Raw genomic sequence first — 236 nt, forward strand, 5'->3', positions numbered from 1 at the left:
GCTTGGCTTGAGGATGAGGGGATTGAACCACAGCATCCTGAGCCTGACTGCTTTGTTTCAGCAGGCTCTTCAAAACCTGAGCTAATGGGCCCCAGCAAAAGGCCCCCAGTATCTTTTTTTTTCAAATCAAATTGGTAGAACAGTTTCAATAATTCACACATTGCATGCATTCTTCCTAGTGGCTAATTGCTGCACAAGATGTGCACATGATATCTTATTTACAAACACCATTAGAA

The sequence above is a fragment of the Octodon degus genome, unplaced genomic scaffold, assembly GCF_000260255.1.
Source record: "Octodon degus isolate 3935 unplaced genomic scaffold, OctDeg1.0 scaffold00107, whole genome shotgun sequence".
Taxonomy (NCBI): Eukaryota; Metazoa; Chordata; class Mammalia; order Rodentia; family Octodontidae; genus Octodon; species Octodon degus.